General features: G+C 43.6%; 1 protein-coding gene and 1 non-coding gene across 4 annotated transcripts in view; one reads left to right on the plus strand and one right to left on the minus strand.

Moving 5' to 3' along the window:
• The window catches only part of SUGCT (succinyl-CoA:glutarate-CoA transferase), a 781,793-nt gene that overhangs the window by 620,527 nt on the left and 140,157 nt on the right, over positions 1-21,109 (plus strand). The gene's annotated exons all lie outside the window — the stretch shown is intronic.
• Positions 1,895-1,996, minus strand: LOC112867076 (U6 spliceosomal RNA). The gene has a single exon (XR_003224146.1). It is a non-coding gene; the product is annotated as a U6 spliceosomal RNA (small nuclear RNA).

The following is a 21,109-nucleotide window of genomic DNA, read 5'->3' on the forward strand; positions in this document are numbered from 1 at the left end:
CCACAAACTGTAAGATGGTGACCTGAGCTGAAATCAAGAGTAGGATACTTACCTAACTAAGCCACCCAGGTGCCCCTCAATTGCTGTTTTAAAACAATTTCATTCCAACCTGTGGAAAATAGAAGTCAATATATCAAGCCCTCACAAAATCTTTGTCCCACCATGTTTTCACCACACTTTTTGAAAACATTCCCACAGCTCAAACAAATGAAAGATGTCAGAATCCATGGTGTAACCAACAAATATCTGTATATTTCTTGGGGTGCATTTTCATATAAGTCCAAGCCCATTCTGCTTTTATTGGCCGTTGTCTTCAAAACGGATCTCCAGATGTTGCAAAAATTAGAACCTTGATTTTGACTGGCTGCCATTTTTGTTTTCCATTTTGAAAATTTCTGTCAAAGGTCCCAGGTATGAATGAGGGAGATTGCCTTTAGTCCAAAACCTACCAACTCATTTCCATGCTGCAAAAAGCTGACACGAAGAAAGCTCGGCAAGGATGTCAGGTCTGCCCTAACGTATCTATCATGGTCTGCAAGGCATGTGAGCAGGCTCTTGGCAAAACCCTGAGGAGGGGAACTTCTCCAGCTGTAGCACTAGCCTGCCATCTTTCTCTTGAACTTGGCACTTAATGAATCGGTCTTTGGCTTGTTTGCATCTTAGAGTCAGGCTGGAATAAGCTTCACTCTCAATGTAGGGCTTTTCAGTGTTGTCTCTAGTATTTCCTTTGCAATAGAAATTTTATTAACATTCATAAATAAAGTTTTCCACATACTGTCATCTATCTCTCTTCCACCTAACTTATCCCAGATTTTCTGGGGATTGTCTGAAAATGATTCACATTGCTAGTGAACAATTTCCACATTGTTCTTCCTGGTGTCTAAATAGAACGCTGCCCTTGGTGAAGTCAGTGAGAAAGATATGACTTTGTCTTCTTTTGGTCTTGTTAAACAAACAAACCTAAAAAGAGATAAAACAATTTTTGCCATTGGTGGCCAGATCTCTCCTTTCCAAGCGTGTCACTGCCTGGGAGATGATGCTGCATTCTCTAAGATAAAATTAGCATCTTGCCTTAAGAAGTAGCAGAATGAGGGGTGTCTGGATGGCTCAGTCGGTTAAGCGTCCAACTTTGGCTCAAGTCATGACCTTGAAGTTCATGAGTTTGAGTCTCGTATCGGGCTCTGTGCTGACAGCTCAGAGCCTGGAGCCTGCTTTGGATTCTCTGTCTCCTTCTCTCTCTCTGCCCCTCCCCTGGTTGCACTGTGTCTCTCTCTGCCTCTCAAAAATAAATAAACATTTTAAAAAATTAAAAAAAAAAAAAAAGAAGAAGAAGCGGAATGAATCTGGACTGCATGCCTAGAGACATTTTGGGGACATTAGATAGTCCAATGCCACTGGGTCGCCTGGTCATGTAGTGGCTTTGGCTTGAAAATTAGACGCATTTGTGCCGACCATCCCTTTGTTTTATGACCTAAGTCTTGGTTTCAGGAAAGATTGAAGGCAGTATTGGGCATAAGATGAATACTTATGAGGTATTAATGCGGGGGGGGGGGCATTGAAATTGTCACTGGCACTCAAATAGCCCACACAAAATTGCCCCCACTTAAGAACCACTGGGTTAAGGAGATGATGAGACTGAGGCCTGGAGAGGTTCAGCAGCTTTCCTAAGGTCTCATGGCTGGTAAGTGGCAGAGCTAGGACTACAAAGCTTTTCTGAGGACAAAGTGCTCATCTACTACCCTATACCGCTACTCCACGTCACCGTCCTCTCTCTCACTTCTGTCTAATATCATATGTCTACTGGGCATTTGCTTAGTGTACTGTGTGTGCACACCTGCATGCACTCATGTCCACCAAATAACTGTTAATATTTCAAAGCATTCTTTTTTTTTTTTTAAATATGGAACACTTCACGAATTTGAGTGCCATTCTCACGCAGGGGCCATGCTAATCTCTGAATCATTCCAGTTTTAGTCTATGCACTGCAGAAGCAAGCAGTATTTCAGAACACTCTTAAAGTGACTTTGCATTGATTCTTAGACGCCATCAGACAGGAATTGTGGAAAAAGAAATTTCCACTTGTGTCATGACAGTAGCTGTCCCTGAGCCAAGAGCTGCATCTGAACAGAGGTCTGAGGTCAGAAATATGGGTACAAGTTCAGACTAGGAGTTCCCATTGCAGGCAATTCCTCATTTCCTAGCAGGGCTCGGCTCACCGCTGCCCAGGTTCTATCTCATGCTCGGGGTCAGTAGACCATCCCAGTCTCGAAGGGATAAATTGGATAATGTGAAAAGGCTTCTTACCCATGCGCTGTTGTGAAATAGAAGTGACACCCAGAGCCATAATTCACCAATTATATCTTTTGTTTTCCTTCCCATCTTGTAGTCATTCTCAAAACCTCCAAACTCTATGCTTCAGCCTCTTGTCTGAAACAATTAAGCCTCTAGGAAGATGTGGGAATGCTAATAGATTTAGTGTTGTGTTTCATCCACTCTTGACTGTTGACATCAACTCTTCATGCTCAGCAACGTTTTCTCTGCGACTTCATAAGCACATGAATATTTATTATGTGGGGGGAAGCACACTACTGTTCGCAATGACTGCAGCTGAAAAAATGATAATAAACGTGAGAGATTAACAGGACTCAGGAGAGGAAGCAGTTCAGGGATGGTAGACCAGGGTCTGTGGAATGTTAAAACCACTGTCATCCAAAGAACAGCTAAAATGTTAAGAGACGCGCAGCAAAGGGACGTTGTATTGGCAGGAAATAACCTAGGGGAGTTTTAGATTATAGTGTGTAATTAGTGCGTAATTAGCATTTGCATAAATATTCATTCCAGGGAATTTTGTGGATAGTAGTAGCACGTATTCAAAACACACGGGCACACGTACACACATGACTAAGAAGACTCAAAAAAAGGATATTCACGTACTCATCAGTTAAGACCTGCCTCAAAACTCCTCTCCATGGCTAAATCTTCCCTATTTCCCCTACAAAGGGCTGCTGGTGATTCACTCAGACTTGGACGACTCTCTACTGTTTATAAACCTATTACTCCTCTTGACTCTAGACCCCTCCAGGCCCTTGGTTTACCCGGTCGTTTCTTCCACAGTGTCTACTACGCACAGTTCCACAGGACGTCCTGGATGGTCAATACCTGATGACCGAATGAATGAGGACTGGTCAAGGAAAGGATTATGTAGTTCAGTTTTATTTAACTACCTGGGAACCTGCAGCAGACACCGTGTTAGGCACTAAGGAAAATCTCAAAGGAAGTTGGGACTTTTCTTGACCACACTTCTTGCAGTCTCTTCTGAGTCAGTCAGCCAGTCAGCAAGTATTCCTATTAACTTCTCTACTTGTGTCCTTGGCACGTTGTGAGAACCAAGGACACAAGTAGAGAAGTTAATAGGAATACTATCTGGTGTCATTAACACTGTGTTTGATATATACTCAGGATTTTGGGAAAGCATGGGCAGGGATTCTAACTCAGCCTGGCAGTCAGTAAAGACTTCCCAGGTTGTATGAGCTGAGTCTGGAAGGGCAAGTGGGAGTTCCTGGGGTGGGCATTGGAGCCAAAGTATAGCATGAGCAAGTTTGGCAGACAGAGAGAGAACCAGGGCGGGGAGCCTGCCAGTTGTCGGCATGGCAGGGGTTGGGGGAGGCATTAGGGCTTAGGGGCCATTGGGGAGGGAAAGGCGGTGTCCCTCAGTGAGTATTGCAGGTTCAGGGGGCCTGATCTGAGGCTGTAAGAGGTGCCAGGAAGGAGAGGCAGGGACAGGAGATGGCAGCGACAGAACTTAGTGGCTCAAAGTGTAAACTGAAAAAGCTGAGGCTGCAGAGTGGGCTACCTGGTGATGTGAGCCTCAGGAATCTTCAAGGACAGAATGCAGACACCTTAGCATGTGTCCATTTGTAAGTGGAGTGCAAGCTCCGGGCTGAGGGGGCGCTCAGGATGCAGTGTCCCTTAGTCCACATCAAGGAGAAGACGCAATCGTACTTTGTTGTTTGCATGGAGACTTCATGGGTGCTTTGAGTTACACATATTGGGATATCCACATAATCTTTTTAAATAGCTTACTCTTTCTCTCTTGGACTTGTTCTTTGATTTCAAAGTCAACTCTGTCTAATTGGTTGCTAAGATTGGCCTTAGCATTCGGTTAGGGTTGAAACATTGCATTTTACGATCCAAATAATTGGGGAGTTAAAAATACTTCCAACAGTTTATGACTCACACTTTTCAACTCATAGATGAGAAAAACCAAGGTGGGTGACTGTGAATGCCTGTGATTTTGGCACAGGCTGAAGTTCCACTGAGTTCTACATGTGATTTCTGGCCTGCTCGGAAGGCCCTGACTTTCTCAGGTCATCCCAGACTTTCTGGCTGTGCCTGAAATTAATTACAGCCACATCCACTAGATTCAAATGTCACCTTACAGGGATAGAGAACACTTTAAGTCCATATCAATCATAGAGTTTATGCATTTGAAAGATCTAGAGGTATAGGTTTTGACAGGCGGGAGTCGAGGTTAAGAACGAGGGGTTACAGGATGAAGGGTAATGCACAAAATTTACCTGCTTTGCAATTTGATCAGGTTGATTCAGTTTGTTTCAATTTGCCAAATATTTACTGAGCACGTGCTGCCCACGTGATGCAGTGACATGTCCTCAGGCCATCCAAGGTGGGCCCACATGCTCCTGAGGGGTGCAGAGGGTGGAGAGTGAGTAGGTATGTATGTTCAGGTAAGAGAGGTCATGACTCGGAGAGAGAGAGAGAGAGAGAGCTCAGGCCACATGGCGTGAACCATGAGCAAGAAGGCTGCGTCGATAACAGTTCTGCCTATGTAGCAATGCACTCTTTGGCAGGTTATGCAGACCTCAGAGTTGGCTTGCTCATCTGCAAACTTGGGATGACGAGGCTTCCCTTTCTCCCTCAGAGGTTTGTTATGAAGGTCAAAGGAATTACTTCATGTTAAAGAACTTGAAATACAGAGAGGGTGTATTTCATTATTTAATTGTTAGCAGAATCAGAATTGGAACCCCAGGCTATTTGATTTAACTCCTAAGCCACAAAACTCTGTGAGCTTTTCTGGAACATTCTCTACCCCCCCCCCCCCCCCACTTTTTATTGCTTTATTGGAGAAATCTTTGAGGTTGCTGTAGGCAGCTACATGTGTCTCTTGCTTTATAGAGGAGGGTAGAACAAGGAGAAGGAAGATGACACTGATAAGTGTGGGTGAAGAATTCTAAATTTTGTGAGTCAAATACAATCCCTGGAACTCTGAAGATGCGTGGAGTCTCTTGAAAGGCTGCCTTACACACTGTGATTTAAATTACACAGTGTACATGCGTTCGCTAAGTGGGTCTGCTGTCACATCTCCAGTCCCATCTTAGGGCTGGAGACTCTGAAAACAGGAGAAGTTATCTTTTTCTTTTTAAAAGTTATTTATTTATTTATTCTGAGACAGAGAAGGGCAGAGAAAGAAAGGGAAAGAGAGAGGATCCCAAGCAGGCTCTGCACTGTCAGTGCAGAGTCTGGTGCAGGGCTCAAACTCATGAACCGTGAGATCATGACCTGAGCTGAAATCAAGAGTCCGAGCTTAACTGACTGAGCCACCCAGGTGCCCCAGAGCTTATCTTTTTCTTAGGGGATGGGTCTTCAGGCCTTGCCTGCATGAGATTTTACTTTGCAGGATTTAAGTGGTCATGAAATGATAGACCTGAGCATTGAATCTCTACAGGGAGTCTATCATGAGAAATATTGCCAATACGCTATTGCTTGAGTAACTTGGAAAGCTGAAGGAAATAGGCCAATTGTGCTGAGTATTTTGAACAATTTTCCATTTGTTCTGCTTCATATCAGCTACTCATATTCTTGTTGCGACTGAAAAATTGACAGATGTCAGAGGGAAGGCTCCATGATTTTCCCTTGTCCTGGAAACCCCATGAAGAAAACATATGTATCGACTACGTCAATGGTTTTTATATCCAAGTTATGGCCCTTGTCCAAAGAGATTATTTTCCTGATTTCAGGCAGCAACAATTCATATAGCAAGGGATACTTTCTGAGCAGGTAATACATTTTGTTGGAGACCACTAGGAGGTGTGGGATGCACAAAGACGCCACTGATTCCTGTTCAACTTCTTAAATATATTATAGTGGGAACACGAGAAGACTAGATCTGACCTACAGCCACTCACGGGGGAGAAAAGAGCCACCACAGAAACAAAACCAAACCTCACATCCCCTCTAAAAAGCTTCCTGCAGCAAACCCAGCCTGAAGATTACACGCAAGGGTTGGAGCTGAAGGGAAACTTCTCTTCCCCTCTTTGGTTTGGGTGGTAGTAGCCTGCTAAAGCCCAGCTTTATCATTTTTTTTTTTTTTTTTTTCCTTTTATAGTTTCTTCAGGAAAGCCCTGGGCCTCTGAGGCTGCCTTCCACCCCCATCGGAGATTTTAAATGTGAGGACAGGAAACGTTTGTCCGGCTTCGTCATTTTATGACACTGTTGCCCACTCCCCCCCCTCCCACACACCCTCCTTTGGTGCCTCCCGAAAAGTTCTGCCAACGTTAAGCAACCATCTTTTAATGTGGCTTTGGCTGAACTCGTACTCTAGGAAGTGAGTGTGGCAGGGCACCCCTGTCTCCGCCAGGCCAGCCACTTCTGAGAGCTGAGCTCATCGGCCGCCCCAGCGTCCGGAGGCCCAGCCCACGGGGGGCCGTCTGTGAAGGGTGCTGGGTGGCAGGAGGGCACAAAGCAGCCTCAGCAGGGCAGGCTGGCTGCTCCTAAGACTAGCACTGTGCTTCGGATGGTAGGCATTATGTTATGAAAGGCAGGTGTCCTGAGAAACAGTGATTCTATGCAGGTTCTATGCATAGTATTTTCCAGGTGATTATCTGGAAAATGACAGAAGCTATTTAAGGAAATAGAGAAACATATAGTGGTGAAAGGAATTGTCCAACTTCCACAAGCCATTCGGGTACACTGATGGAAGGGGAATCTGAGCTCTCCTTTCTACCAAATGTCATCTCCTCAGCTGCTTTTGGCCACTAGTATATTTGCAATCGTAAACACGTCTTATGCTCTGCCATCCTGACTTGTTAAAACTCCACTAAGCAGTTCTGTGCAGTAGGTAAGTGGGGCCTTCCCCCTACCTTTCAGTGGAAGAAAGCGGGTTGTAGGAGTTGATGTACTGCCTGAAGCCACATGGCAAGTTCAGGTGAGACAGGTTCTAAAAATCCTGCCTCAGGCTGGGAGTCTGTGGGATACCTCAGGGCCACTGTTAGGACCCTTCACTGGCCCAGGCTTGTCAAGGCAAAGCCCTAGAAATGCATAAGACTCAGATTCATGGGAGACCCACCTGGTTTACGTCATCACGGGCTGTGATTCTCACTCTATTTCGGCCCTTTGTGTGAACCCGGCCAAGCACTAGCTTCCCGGAATAAACCTCACCAGCACCAGAAGCCCGAGCCTTCTGCCGGAGACAGGGCAACGTGAAGGCAGCTAGGTGTCTCACATTGTCTAGGTGGCCGTAGAGAGGTAATTATCAATGACCAGATTTCTTTTGTGCCTTTACTATCTTACTGGATGGGCACGCAGGATGCTAGGACGAGTGAAGAAATTTAAAATTCAGTTTCTAACTGTTGGTCCTGTTGAGATATTTCTCCTAATGTGAAAGAAACTTGGCTCTGTTTCAGATGAGGGAAATAATAGAGTGGAAAACACACATTTTCATGTGATTTTCTGTAACAACATCAAAGTCAAGAAAACCATGTGAAATCATTATTCATGACCTCTAAAAGCCACAAATTACCTTCTTAGCTTTTTGGGCTGTGGACACCTGGCTGCCTTTTCCTCCCCTGTGCACTCAGCATTGCCGTCTGGAGCATATGCTCTTGGTACATTAGATTTATGTGTATTTTAAGGGTACTGTGCCCACCTCACTTTAACACTCTTTGCTTTTGGGGTCAACCTACTGTTAAATTACTTTCAGTTTTATGGTGATCTATCAACATTAATGCTCCATGTTTTTAGGATTGAGACAACTGTGTGGAACAGGGTGTTCTTATAAATGCCGTGCAAGCACCTATAAGGCCTTTCTATCTCCATAAAAGATCACCAAAATGCCTTTTCCCTAGCTGGTTTCTTATTTTGTGGGGTCCTCACCTATAAACCAGAGCTAAACACGGAACATGTTACAGTAAAAAACCATGCTTACTTTCAAGTCCATCCACAAGTGTGCAAGAAGATTTTGACTAGAGGCCATTTTTTTTCTGTGCACATAACAAAGCCATTCTACCATTCCTGCCTACCTTTTGTGATTCCAAGGAAAAGCATCTAAGTAATATCTACGTAAAGTATTATAATAAGAGAAATATACATTTTGTGTGTATGTGTGTGAATGCATGTATGTGTGTGTGTGTGTGTATATATGTGAATGTGTATATTTGTGAGTGTGTATGCATGAGAGAGAGAGAGAGAGAGAGAGAGAGAGGGAGGGGAGGAGAGAATGTGTATACATATCTGTGTCTGCCTGTCTTCTCCATCAGTGTTGGTTGTTGCCCAGGCCCAAATGTGTGCATTGAGCTCTCTCCTCTTCTCACCTTGCCCCATCTCTCTGTAAATACTCAAATGTCTTTGGAGGTGGGAAGGATTGGAGGTGCTCTCTTGCAGAGCAGATTTCCTTAAAAGTGATAAATTCCTTTCACCATGTGGGAAAAGAGATCCAGTACAATTTAATCACCTGCCTGAGATCACACTGGATAATGATTTTATGAGAATTCCATTCTTAGCTCCAAGAGCTAGCAATAAAGCAAATATTCCTCTTCCTTGGCACCACGGTAACTGATACTCAGATTTCTATACTTATAATCCAGGTGGTCATTCATATACACAAGAGCTTCTTAAATAGAAACATGGACCAAGTGTGCCTTTTCAAGCGTTGTTCCAGATCAAGAGGCCAACAACCTGAAGTTACAGTCTATTGTACTAGCTGTTTTTGAGTAGATACCAGATAATGACAACAGGTGGTCCCTGTGTTTTATAAGCCTCCAATCTACTTGGAGAAACAGAGCTCTAAAACATCATAAGGAGCACAGAAAGCAACATGTGCCCCCCCCCCCCCCATAGAGTGTGGTCTCACAGTTGACTTGCCACGATGGGACTTGTATGATAAATACTCCTATTTGGAACACTGGCAAGAATCAGGAAGGAAAAAGGAAAACCCATCAGGAGTCAACAAAGTTGTCCAAAAGCCCATGCCAGAAAAATGTGGAACCTCATAGATCTGTATTGGGAATCTTAGTTTAAATTTTTTTTTTTCAATGTTTATTTATTTTTGGGACAGAGAGAGACAGAGCATGAACGGGGGAGGGGCAGAGAGAGAGGGAGACACAGAATCGGAAACAGGCTCCAGGCTCTGAGCCATCAGCCCAGAGCCCGACGCGGGGCTCGAACTCACGGACCGCGAGATCGTGACCTGGCTGAAGTCGGACGCTTAACCGACTGCGCCACCCAGGCGCCCCTGGGAATCTTAGTTTAGACATGGTACTTAGAATTGTGAGTCAGAGGGTTTCCCATCACTTTGGAAATGTCCAGGCTTTTGATTCAGAAGAGCTGGTTTTGAGATTAGGTGCTACTACTGGCTGGTTGTGTGACCTTGGGCAGTCCAGTGACTACAACTTCTCTGAGTTGCCATCTCTTCATGAAACAGAGATAGTAAGAGCAACCCAATGCATGGGAGAATGCAAATCACAACACCGGATACCAGCACAAGCGGCTCTCACAAACATCCTGTTACCTAGTTACGGTGGCCTAGAAACACCACAGTAGACGGGACACGGGATGAATAACCGCAGAGGTAGATGTGTTGAAGAGAGCAAAAAATTCTAGCTCACAGGTGACCACAAGGGTAAGGATTGCTTACCACAGATCATTAGCTGTCAGCATAAATGTCCAGGCCTGATTCAGCCTGAGGATTTAATTATATCAGGGAAATCTGTGTCAGAGTTATCAAGAATGAGTTTACCCCAGCCAGATCCTGAATAGCCAAGAGCTTGGCATCACAGAAGGATTTAGCGTTTGTTTTTTTGTTTGTTTGTTTGTTTTTGTTTCTTGTATTGCATTGTAACAATTATAAGAACCCAGCTAATGCTGCATGTGTTACTGTGCTCCAGATACTATTCAATTCTTAACTCTTTTAATCCTCATACCAGCTCATTGAGGAAGGCACCACCATTATCTCTATCTCACAGACAGTAAAGCCAAAGCTCAGTGAAGGTAATTTTCTCAAAGCCACTGGCCATCAAATGATGGGGCCATGATTTTTAATCCAAGGATTCTGGCCCTTTCAACCAAAGTCCACTCTTTTAACCAGCATATAAATGATACTAACTTAACTAAACCCTCATTTTCTGTATATGTGGAAAACATCTGAATATTTGCCTTTCAACTTTATGGCTTTTGGACATTAGAAACTTTTCACTTATAAGTGGTTAAATTGATCAGTTTTTAAAAATTGGATTCTTCCTTGGCCATGCCAAGTTCAGTATTCAGTTTTACCATGTTCTATTTATGATTATATTTAAATTTTGTTTTTACTTTTTATTTGACATAATTATAGGTTCACAGGAAGTTGCAAAAATAGTAGAGAAGTCCTGTGTACTCTTCATCCAGTTTCCCCCCATGGGTATGTCTTACATAATTATAGTACACTATCAAAATCAGGAAATAGACATCAGGACAACGTCTGTGCAAAATTCTGTGCTGTTTTATCACATATGTAGATGCGTGTAATCTACACATGATGTAATCTACTCATTGACAATAAAAACCTTGACTGCAGTCAAGATACAGAACTATTTCATCGCCATAAAGATCTTTACACTTTCATTTTTATTCAAAATTTGTTGGTTCATCTGGAGGTTAGTTTGATGTTTGAGAAGTAAAGAACCTGTTTTCTACTTTCCGATTTCCTCAGTACCATTTATTTTATAAGTTATCATGTGGACATGATTAGAAATGTCACTCTTCAGTTCCAGCAGTACGTAATTAACAAATCCTGCATTCCTCAGACCTCAGAGCCATTGTTCCTCCCAGTCCACCACTTTATCTCCTAAAAATTTGGTCTTGGAAGCAGTGGGGTTTGATCTTTATGCCATCAGACACGACAGAACCTACATCAGGGTCTTGGGTCACTTAATTGTGCTGTTGGTGTTAAATTATTGCCTTTTTTCCTTGAAATTTATCAAAGGGGAAGGCTGTACCCATTGGTGGCTCCCTTCCAGGGCAGTATATCTCAGAAATCCTCAGGGGCCTGGATATGAGATCAGAGTTACAATACTTCAGGTGCCAACACTTTTCTGAATTTTTCTTCAACCTTAGTTTCCTCATCTGAGAAATGAGGAAAATTCAGTCTCTCTCGGAGGGCTATGATTTTTATGAGGATTAAGTGAGGTAATATAGCCAGCCGAGGAAGGGCTTAACATAGTCTAGGATTTTTATGATCATATTCATTTCTAATAATATATCTTTGAATTCAATGGAAATATATTTTTATTATTTATATTAGTATGTGCCTTCAATCATGATGACATTTCTTATTCCCTCTTGAAAAGTCAGTGTGGGAAGTCTTAGATTTGAGGAAATATGATCATGATAAGATTTGTGTACAAAGTTGATTATCAATGTCTTCGTCTGTTCAGGCTCCCAAGACCATTCCCAGTGGGTAGCCATCTCTAGGGCCCGGCTAAGTCTTAATCCAGAGGAAACCACAGCATTTCCAAGAGTTTACCAGATAGTTTTGGATGATAACTTTGTGTTCAAGAAGCTAGGCTATGGAACTCAGCTATCCCACCCCTTCTTCCAATAGGTCTGCTCAGACCTGTTCCTTACAGGAGGGGTCACAGAGTTTGTGGTTATATCACAGCTCGGACAACTGGAGAACTCCCCACCCTCATTGTCATCTTCACCTTGGAACACAAGAACACGTCTGTGGTTAGCATGTCCCAACAGCAGCCCTGGGCATCCTGTAATTGCCTGGGGTAGAATTAACTCTGCTAGTGGCTCAGATTACATAAATCTACATCTAACCCAAGGAAGAATCTGCCCTCAAATGAGGAGAATGGATGTGAAATCCCAGTATACGCCATGAAAATACAGCAACAGCGACTAGTTTTTAAGAAAGAGAAGCAGTTTGAGGAAAAGGAGAAAATTTCTTTACTCTCTTTACCCTGCTTCATCCTCACTTTCTTTTGAAAGGTGTTTTGTATGTGTGAATGTGAGTGTTCTGCGTGTCACTGGAAAACACAAGAAGGACGCTGTGATTATCATTTTCTGAAGAGGCCCTCCTACAGGAAATTGGGCTGCAGGGGAGGAAAAGTGTGTGTTTTCCTGAAGGAAGTGCTTATAGAAAGCCAAATCTGGGAAACAAATCATGGAGAAGGTATAAATAAACTTCTGGCCCTTTGCATTTTGAATGGCGAGATAGTACCTTTGGTCCCAAGGAAAGCAATTTCTTTTGGACGTGGTCCTTAAGGCACGTGAAAGCTTCAGATTTAATTTTAAAACCAGCACCTTCATGCTTCCCATTTTTCCTAAGTCGCCTGACCACAGGCACATACTCTGTAACCACCAACATTGGGAAACTTACAAATGGGAAAATTGAATTCCACTTAGAAAAAGAGTATTAGAAATCTCCGTGGAGTGAAGCCTTAAATATTGTTTCAAAGTAAGCTCTGGTGGGTTTTTGTTCCTTTTGAAAGAACTGACTTCCTTATGTTCAAACTTGCTTCGGTTATAAATTGTAATTGAAATCTTTTTTCCGTGCACTTAAAAACTCACTGACAATAAAATTTTAACAAAGAATCGGTTTTATTGGGAGCAAAACACCAAGTGGAAATTTTTAGTTGTTAGCATATATGTTATCAAATGTCTTCTTTCATGGTATTGTTTACCAATGTATTTATACACTTTGAATAAAATGAAATGGGAAAAAAAAAATCCTTACGTTGTGGCTGTCGAGAGTAGAACTTGCCCTCAGTAAAACTTCCCGGACCTGCACAGTACCGTATGAAGCAACAGGAATCAGGGAGCTGTTTCGTGAAACATAATAGTAGTAATGTCAACGTGGGGCTCCAGGATCGAAATACTTCCCTGGTACCCTGTGCAATAATGCTGTCTGTCCCTAACTCGGTCTGGATGTCTGAGACTCAATGCCTTCATAAATCCTTCCTTCCCGTTCCAGGTTGTGATCAGGCAAAGAGGGAAGGAGACTTAAACAGGGTGTGCACATCTTGTAGGGCCCTTCAGAGCTCTCAAGGGATTAAAGTCAATGAGTAGATAAATAAGCTTTCCTGGAAGCCGTTCACCTTTGTCTCATTCCTGCCTAGTCTATTGCAATATCGTTTTATCTGTGGTCTCTGATTCTCTTGCCCCACCTGCAGTCTCTTCTCTCTAAGGAGACTTTTACAAACATAAATGCATTCATGCCACTGCCTGCTCAGAACCCCCGAGGGCATCCCATCACATCTTGTTTCCACTCTGACCTACTACCCTTTACATGGTCAGGGCCCTGGCTACCTTCTAAACCCATCTACTGCCCCCCTGTCCTCCTTTCTCCCACCCCCAACTAACCAAGCCCTTGCCTGGAGACTTTACACTTGCTGTTTCTTCTGTCTAGAACAGTAGATAGTCTCATAACTGCTGATAGAAAGCGAAATTTGCTCACTGCTTTTAAGGGTCTGCTCAAATATTGCCTCCTCACTGAGCACCCTGCCCCCACCCCATTATCACTCTCTATCTCCTTCCCCTGCTTTACTTTTCTTCATAATATTTTTCACTCTTGGATATCAGATTACACATAGTCCTCTCTTTACTGCCTGTTTCCCTCATCAGATCAGAAGCTCCCTGAGGGGAGAGACTTTGCTTGCAAAGTTTACCGTGGAAGCCCTATATAGGAGCTCAATAAACGTGTCGAATGAATTGTTTTATGTTAGTGAATGTGAATACCGTCCCCTCTCGTCCTTTCTCTTCATCTAATTGAACATAAATAAAATTGTATAATATTCACTACTGGGGATTGTCACAACATATACATTTCAGAACTTGAATGGTCAATAGAGATCATCTAGCCCATCAGTTTAAAGGTTTCAAGCCCAACCTTTATTTTCACCTTGCTGAGATGTAGAGTATAGTCTCATATACTTTTGAGAAGACTCCCATGGGTATTCCCATATTTGGGAATTCTTCCCCCCACCAAACAGTAACCATTCCCACCCATTATAACTCTAAGAGAAGCTTTACAAACATTTCTAATCATTAGAACTATTAATAATGTCATAGTCTGGTTCCCTAGAAGCAGCATGTGAGAAAGGGATTGGGGTGCACTGATTTCATGAGGGAGTAGTCTTTAGGAAAAAACTGGAAGAGAGTGAAGAGAGCAAGATAAGGAAGGAGAAGGAATCTCCAAGGAAGTGATCTTAGTAAAGTCTAACTTTGACCTGATACACAGGGCTCACAGGGCAGAACCCTCCTTCCCTTCAATGGGTCTAGGCTAAAGAACCTGATACCAAGCAGTCATTGGGTACCCTGGGGCTGGGGTGGCGGGTGGGTGGCTGGCTTCCCAGGCATGTATCCTTGTCTGTCAGCCAAGGATAAGTCACTGGAGAAGGTCACAGGAGAACATCCTCAGCAGTCTTACTCAAAGCAAGCAAAGGATGGGTGTGCTGGCTGGTCCACAACCTCTACCACAGATGGTTTCTCAGTAGTGACTATGCACCACAGGTTATAGTTGTCAAATTCGTTGCACATCGGAATCCCTTGGAGGGCTACTTGAAGTCCATATCGCTGGGCTCCAGTCGCACAATTTCTGACACAGACAGGAAGCGGGGCCCAAAGATTTATTCTAACAAGTTCCCAGGTGGTGCTGATACTAGTCAGGGGTTAGGTGAACAGTTTTGAAGATGGTTGGGTTATATCATACTTAAGATTCCCTTAAAGAATCTCAGACAAAAGAAACACAAATCTTAATCCCAAAAGCACTGGAAGTAACAGAAGTCCTTCTCGAAATTCTCTTGAAGAAGGGGTAGGGGTATGTATACACTACACCACACTCAGCAAACTTTCTAAGAGATAGGTTTTATTTATTGATTTATTTTTAATTTTTTTAATGTTTATTTATTTTTGAGAGAGAGAGAGAGAGAGAGAGAGAGAGAGAGAGACCATGAGTGGGGGAGGGGAAGAGAGAGGGAGACACAGAATCTGAAGCAGGCTCCAGGCTCCGAGCTGTCAGCACAAAGCCCGACGCGGGGCTCGAACTCATGGGCCACGAGATCATAACCTGAGCCGAAGTCGGACGCTTAACTGACTGAGCCACCCACCCAGGCGCCCCTAGAGGATAGTTTTCAGATACCGTTCCTCTGCTCACTTTCATCCTTACCGCAACTACCATCTCCCCCTCTCCCCCACCCCCCCGTGTCATAAAACATTCTCTGAGTGTTAGCTCTAAGATGGGCCACTTCTTTCCCATTACGGAAAGTGTTGTAGAATGCAGGACAGACAGACATTATCACAAACATATCCTTGAATTTGCTTTTATTTACGTAGAAACAAGCTTATGTGTGTGTTTTTACTCTATAGCTCTTAGGAACAAATTGCTTATGATCTGCCTCACAGTTTATGGAAACAATACATATGTCCCAGCCTCTCTTCTGTAGCTGATGAGTAAGGGGCACTGGGGGGTGAGGTCTTTAATGTTCTACCTCAGACAGAATTTTTCTCTTTCTTCCACCCCATTCCTCCTACATCCTCAGTTTTCTAGATCTTGCTAAACAGGGTAGTTTTAGGGTTTAGGGTATCTATCTATATGTTTGTGTAAATGAGAGAAGTTGAGAGAGATTTCTAAAATCATGCCTAAAGAAAAAAAGAGATTAAAAAAACAACAAAAAACAAAAAACCTCTGTAGTCACATTAAAAAACTTGTCCAGGGGACCCTTGGTGGCTCAGTCCGTTAAGTGTCTAACTCTTGATTTTGGTTCAGGTCATGATCTTGCTGTTCATGGGTTTGAGCCCCGTGTTGGGCTCTGTGCTGACAATGCAGACCCTGCTTGGGAATCTCTCTCTCTCTCCCTCTCTCTCTGCTCCCACTCTGAAAATATACAAACTTTAAAAAAATTTAAAAAATAAAAAGTAAGATAAAAAATAAAAACTAGCCCAGGAGCAACAATAATAACAAAAAGTGCTAAAACTAGATAATTTTATCTGAGTGGACAAGTTTAGCAAATAACCATCAGTTTATTGAAAGATCAGCCAGAATGTTCATCAGCGGTTGTATTATCATTTGATTATTTTTTTTCCCTGGGATCTTAATTTAAGAAAATTTCCTTCAAGAGTTTTGACTTGAAAAGATGCCATCTAAAATAAACTCCTGGTTTGTCTGTCGGTGCTCTGTGTTTGGAGTATGGAATGTGGCCCGAAGATGGTGGAAGAAGGGTTCTCACCAGTGGAATGGGCTGAGGAAAGGAATAGGGAGTAATCTGTGTTTGCCCAAGAAGGCTCATGTTCACTTAGGTTAGGATCCCTGCTTGAACAAGGTGGTGAAACTTCTTCTTCTTTTTTTTTAAATTTTTTAATATTAATTTATTTTTGAGAGAGAGAGAGAGAGCAGGGGAGGGGCAGAGGGACAGAATCTGAGGCAGGCTCCAGGCTCTGAGCTGTCAGCTCAGAATCCAACATGGGGCTCAAACCCATGAAGTGTGAGATCATGACCTGAGCCGAAGTCGCACGCGCAACCAACTGAGCCACCCAGGCACCCCAAGGTGCTGAAGCTTCTAATTCGGAGATGAGAATCCCAGACACCCAGTAGGACCCGTCAGGGAACGCTGGTGAGTGAAGGCAGAAGAGGGAAGAAACACAGAACGGAGCCCTGTGGTGGCACACTTCCCTTTCTGGGGACAACACGGGCTCAGCTTCTGTGTTTAGAAAGGAAAGCTGCATCAGGATTTTGTCGTGAAATCTTACAATGGAGCCATACCAATTCCTCTTTTCCTATCCAGTTCCCCTCCCCAAGCTCTGGTCCCCCATTCTTTTGAGACCCAAACACTATAGCTTCTGGACTTCACTCCCTCCTGTGGAATTCTAGCCCTCACTCTCTGAGCCACGCATATGAATTTACACTGTTTTGTGAATTCTGTTTTTACGGGAACTTTTGAATCACTGTCAAAATGTCTTCATGGTACCCCAGCTGGATCGTAAGCTTGTGAACTCTCTCAGCACAATGCCCCGTCTCAAGGCTTTGTCCTCCCTCGACATGCACAGGGCAGGAGGGCCGGCCTGCACTTAGTACCCAAGCTATGGCAGAGGCTCTGTGTCCTTATTCATGGCTCTGTAAGCCAGGCCCACGCTGAAGATGAGAAGACAGTGTCAGCAAGCCCACCTGGCCTGGCCCACTCATAAAGGGAGGAGCTATATGCTTCTGACTGCCTTTGACTTTGCTGCCCTTTCCATTATTATTGTCTTTGTCACATAAGGCTGCCATAACAGAGACGTCATAGAGTGAGTGGTTTGAACCACAGATGTTTATTTCTCATAGTCCCAGCAGCTGGAAGCCCGAGGTGAAGGTCCTGGCAAATCTGGTGTCCGGTGAGGCTCATTTCCGGTTTGCAGATGGCCTCACCTGGCAGAGGGAGCAGAGAGAAGAAGCCATATTCTTCTTATAAGGCACTAACTTATTCAAAAGGGCTCCACCCTCATGGCCTAATTCCATTCCAAAGGCTCCGCCTCCAAATACCATCACACTGGGGGTTAGGATTTCAACATGTAAACCTTGGGGGTGTGGCAGGACACAGACATTCAATACATTACAATTATTTACACTACAGCTACTTGCTTGTAAATAGGTATTTTCAACAATGAATCAGTGATTGAGTATTCCAATTATTTTTTATACTGACTGCCAGATTACAATCATCTTATAACTTTGAGGATATGCTATTTGTTAAAGTGGGAATAGGAACAGAGAAGGAGGTTAGTGAGGTCTGATCAAAAATATAACCACCCCCTGGGGCACCTGGGTGACTCGGTTAAGCGTCCAACTTTGCTCAGGTCATGATCTCAAGGTTTGTGGGTTCAAGCCCCACATCGGGCTCTGTGCTGATAGTTCAGAGCCTGGAGTCTGCTTCAGATTCCATGCCTCCCTCTGTCTCTGACCCTCCCCTGCTCATGCTTTCTCTCTCTCTCTCTCTCTCTCTCTCAAAAAAAAAAAAAAAATATATATATATATATATACATATATATATATATATATATATATATATATATATATATGTATATATAAAACCTCCCTCCTTTCAGCCACAAGCAATTTCATAAGAACAGATCAGCTCTATTTTCTAGCCAGATAAAACATATTGTGTTTCATGAGACAGAGCTGGAAAGCAGTGTATATCTCACATTGTATGGTGTAGGTAACTTGATTTCCCCTTCTAATTTGTTGTAAGATGTTGCACAAGCCTCCTATAGCATGATACAGTGTGGAAAAGAAACTACCTATTGCCTCTGTAGAGAAAAAGAGTTTAAGATCATCTTAAACTTGGTTTGGGTATGCAACAACCCTTCCTTGTAAGGAAATGATGACCATATAAAACCAAAGTATATTTGTTTCTTTTCTCATACTTATTAGAACTACTAGTTAGATGCTATCCTTGCAAAGAAGGATGTTGGATCAAATGTTTCAACATTGAGCCTCTGACCTAGCCTCAGAGAAGGATAGTGTCTTGGAGCCAGAGAGGTGGGTCCCCTGTGGGGTCCTTGGCATGGGCAGGTCTCACCTCTCCCTAGAGTTAAACTTAGGAGATTTTAGGAGATGTTGACAGTCCTCCACTCATTTTAGACTTTTGGATTGGGGCTCCTGGGTGGCTCAGTCAGTTAAGTGTCCGACTCTTGGTTTTGGCTTAAGTCATGGGTTTGTATGTTTGTAAGTGTGTAAGTTCAAGCCCCTCCTCGGGCTCTGTGCTGACAGTGCAGAGCACACTTAGGATTCTCTCTCTTGCCCCCTCTCTCTGCCCCTCTTGTTCTCTCTCTCTCTGTCTCTCTCAATAAATAAATAAATAAACTTTAAAAGAAACCAGAAAATTTGGATTTTGTTGTCACTGGATCTTGGGGAGATCCCGTAACCTTTTCAGTGATCTGATAACAGAATTCTCCCACATCACTGTCAGTTGCAAGATTCATCTCAAATGTAATTCATATGTCAGTTGCCACGGGAGAATAAAATGTCTGAACTTAAAATCTTTTTAATGTTTATTTATTTTTGAGAGACAGAGACAGAGTGCGAGCGGGGGAGGGGCAGAGAGTGAGAGGGACACAGAATCTGAAACAGGCTCCAGGCTCTGAGCTGTAGGCTCAGAGCCCGACACGCGGCTTGAACGGGGGCAACAGGGAGATCATGACCTGAGCCAAAGCCGGATGCTTAACCAACCGAGCGGCCCAGGTGCCCCTGAACTTATTTTAAGATGAAAGTTCCTATTTCCCCCCAGCCCAGGCCTACTTCAATTTAGAAGTCTACAGTGGAGGGGTACACAGGGCAGAGGAGGGGTACCCAGTTGGTTTCTGTTCCATTTTCTCACTGTCATTTGTCTTCTACCCCCTTCCCTCCCCCTTCATCCCCCATCTTCCCCCCCCCCCACCCCATTCCAGTGTCCTGCTGGAAAAGGACTCAAAGAGAGCAGGGCAGAAGAAGCCTCACCTGACTGATGTTGGGTAGACTCTCTCTGCGCTTGGAGACTGCTCGAGGCTGGCCCTCCCATGCTATGCTTTCAGGGGTCTTCCACTCAGAAAATCCCACTGCAGGCCCCTGACTCAGACGTGCCTCCCTGCACCTGCCAGTTAGCATTTCCTCAGCCCCAGGCTTGAACCCAGTGGGTACAATACACCTCCAGTTCTTCCTTTGTTGTCTTCCCCAAGCCTCTCTTATAAGCTTGAGGGAAGGAGGATTCTTACATGGCCAGAGGGTGGTATTCTCATAAATGCTGCTATGCTCCAGCATTCTCATTCTCAGGAGGGGGCTGTTGACCTAAGGGCTACAAAACTAATTCTCTCCACCTCCTTGCAAGTCCTGCAAAGGTGGTCTAGAACCACAGCCACCTGTTATTTTGCGTTTAACCTTTGGGCCTTTTGTGCTTAACCAAAACAGAGGTGGCCATGATTCTGTTTTAATATCCTGTAGCACTTTAAGTCCAACTTTGGACATAGGCAGGTAGCAGGCATCAGTTTGAGTATTTGTCTGGGAAGTACCAGGTGTGTATAGAATTGTTTGAATTATTCTTTCAAACACTTATTCTTTCAGACTCCAGCCCCCATCTTCTCTAACCCCTACTCTCATCCCCCTGCAACATGCTGTACATTTTCTTTCATATTCTCTTCCCTTTTTAGGAAAGGAGGCATTATGACCACATCAGGGGAGATCATTGGGCATCTATCTCGCTTTTGCCATGTAGAAACTGTCCAAAGGTATTAAGAAATATTTTAATTTTTTTAATGTTTATTTGTTTTTGAAAGAGAGAGAGAGAGAGAGAGAGAGAGAGAGAGAGAGAGAGAGAATGACCAAGGGAGGGGCAGAGAGAGAAGGAGACACAGGATCTGAAGCAGGCTCTAGGCTCTGAGCTGTCTGCACAGAGCCAGATGCAGGGCTCAAACCCCCAAATTGTGAGATCATGACCTGAGCCGAAGTCGGATGCTTAACTGACTGAGCCACCCAGGAGCTCCATTTTATTTTATTTAAAAAAAATTTTTTTGGAAATATTTTTAACTTTATGTCACTTTCCATGGCGACACTATTTAGCTAACATTAATTACTGAAAACAAAACAAAACAAAACAAAAGAAACACAACTACTCACCCCCCCCCCCCCGTAAAAAAGTCCAAAGATTTCCTGAGATTTGTCATGTACTGAGTTAAGTGTCTCTAAAACTGAGGTCTCTGGTTTTGCTGTAGTTTCTGTTTAATCTCCCAGTTTTGCCTGAAGCCACGAAGTCGACCTCAGAGCAGAGCCTCTCTCCAGCCCTTACTGCCAAAATGAAAACCATGTGCTTGTGTGGGTTTTCTTTGTTTT

This window comes from Puma concolor, chromosome A2, assembly GCF_028749965.1.
Source record: "Puma concolor isolate L17-30 chromosome A2, mPumCon1.1.hap2, whole genome shotgun sequence".
In the NCBI taxonomy this organism is placed as follows: Eukaryota; Metazoa; Chordata; class Mammalia; order Carnivora; family Felidae; genus Puma; species Puma concolor.